The sequence below is a fragment of the Tachysurus fulvidraco genome, chromosome 12, assembly GCF_022655615.1.
Source record: "Tachysurus fulvidraco isolate hzauxx_2018 chromosome 12, HZAU_PFXX_2.0, whole genome shotgun sequence".
NCBI classification, from domain to species: domain Eukaryota; kingdom Metazoa; phylum Chordata; class Actinopteri; order Siluriformes; family Bagridae; genus Tachysurus; species Tachysurus fulvidraco.
In genome coordinates, this window is record NC_062529.1 from 24,442,529 (window position 1) to 24,445,028 (window position 2,500).

Consider the following 2,500-nt stretch of genomic DNA (forward strand, 5'->3'; position numbering starts at 1 on the left):
CGCAAAGGAGGCGTGACGCAAATGAGGCGTGACGCAAATGAGGCGTGAGGCAAAGAAGGCGTGACACAAATGAGGCGTGACGCAAAGGAGGCGTGACACAAATGAGGCGTGACGCAAAGGAGGCGTGACGCAAATGAGGCGTGAGACAAATGAGGCATGAGGCAAAGAAGGCGTGACACAAATGAGGCGTGACACAAATGAGGTGTGAGGCAAAGAAGGCGTGACACAAATGAGGCGTGACACAAAGGAGGCATGACACAAATGAGGAGGTGTGGCACAAAGGAGGCATGACACAAAGGAGGAGGTTTGACACAAAGGAGGTGTGACACAAACTAGGTATGACACAAATGAGGAGGCATGTCACAAATGATAAGCATGACACAAAGGAGGCGTGACACAAATGAGGAGGTGTGACACAAACTAGGTGTGACACAAATGAGGAGGCATGTCACAAATGATGATCATGACAAAAAAATAAGGTGTGGCACAAAGGAAGTATTACACAAAGGAGGCGTGACACAAAGGAGGAGGCGTGACACAAAGGAGGCATGTCACAAATGAGGAGGCGTGACAAACTAGGTGTGACAAATGAGGGGACATGTCACAAATGATAAGCATGACACAAATGAGGCGTGACACAAATAAGGTGTGTCACAAAGGAGGCATGACACAAAGGAGGCGTGAGAGAAATGAGGAGGCATGACTCAAATGAGGCGTGACACAAATATGGTGTGACACAAATCAGGTGTGACACAAAGAAGGTGTGACACAAGGAGGCATGACAGAAATGAGGAGGCATGACACAAAGGAGGTGTGACGCAAATATGCCATGAATCAAAGGAGGCATGACGCAAATGAGGAGGTGGTGGCAAAAAGGAGGCGTGACACAAATAAAGAGTCATGACAGAAAGGAGGAGGTGTGACACAAATAAGGTGTGACGCAAAGGAGGCTTGACACAAATAAGGTGTGACACAAAGGAGGAGGTGTGACACAAATAAGGTGTGACACAAATGAGTAGGCATGACACTAATGAGTAGGCATGACACAAATAAGGTGTGACGCAAAGGAGGAGGTGTGACACAAATAAGGTGTGACACAAATGAGTAGGCATGACACTAATGAGTAGGCATGACACAAATGAGTAGGCATGACACTAATGAGTAGGTATGACACAAATGAGTAGGCATGACACTAATGAGTAGGTATGACACAAATGAGTAGGCATGACACCAATGAGTAGGTATGACACAAATGAGTAGGTATGACACAAAAAAGTAGGCATGACACAAATGAGTAGGTATGACACTAATGAGTATGTATGGTACTAATGAGTAGGCATGACACTAATGAGTAGGCATGACACCAATGAGTAGGTATGACACAAATGAGTAGGTATGACACAAATGAGTAGGTATGGTACTAATGAGTAGGCATGACACTAATGAGTAGGTATGACACAAATGAGAAGGTATGACACAAATGAGAAGGTATGACACAAATGAGTAGGTATGACACAAATGAATAAGCATGACACAAATGAGTAGGTATGACACAAATGAGTAGGTATGACACAAATGAGTAGGTATGATACTAATGAGTAGGTATGACACTAATGAGTAGGCATGACACTGAGTAGGTATGACACAAATGAGTAGGTATTACACTAATGAGTAAGTATGGTACTAATGAGTAGGCATGACACTAATGAGTAGGTATGATACAAATGAGTAGGTATGACACAAATGAGTAGGTATGACACCAATGAGTAGGTATGGTACTAATGAGTAGGCATGACACAAATGAGTAGTTATGACACTAATGAGTAGGTATGGTACTAATGAGTAGGCATGACACTAATGAGTAGGTATGATACAAATGAGAAGGTATGACACAAATGAGTAGGTATGACACAAATGAGAAGGTATGACACTAATGAGTAGGTATGACACTAATGAGTAGGTATGACACAAATGAGTAGGCATGACACAAATGAGTAGGCATGACACTAATGAGTAGGCATGACACAAATGAGTAGGCATGACACAAATGAGTAGGTATGACACAAATGAGTAGGTATGACACTAATGAGTAGGCATGACACAAATGAGTAGGCATGACACAAATGAGTAGGAATGACACAAATGAGTAGGTATGGTACTAATGAGTAGGTATGGTACTAATGAGTAGGTATGGTACTAATGAGTAGGTATGACACTAATGAGTAGGTATGACACTAATGAGTAGGTATGGCACTAGTTTTTTCTCACCACCTTTACATCAGGGCTAAATTTAAAATGTATCGTTTATTTCCTGAATTTAAATATGGAGGTTAAGCCACTCTATGACGATATCCATTGTTGCAATTAAATAGACTTGACCATTTATTTACCACAGCGCCCCCAGAGGTCTGCAGACTCATCGCAGCCTCCACTATAGTGATTTCACAGATTTCAGAGTTAATCTTGTTTTCTTGTTAATTTTCACTGCAAGGACAAAGTG

At 42.2% G+C, this 2,500-nt stretch overlaps 1 protein-coding gene across 6 annotated transcripts in view; it reads left to right on the forward strand.

Annotated features, from left to right (window-relative positions):
• The window catches only part of dlgap2a (discs, large (Drosophila) homolog-associated protein 2a), a 322,064-nt gene that overhangs the window by 247,403 nt on the left and 72,161 nt on the right, over positions 1-2,500 (forward strand). The window lies entirely within an intron of this gene.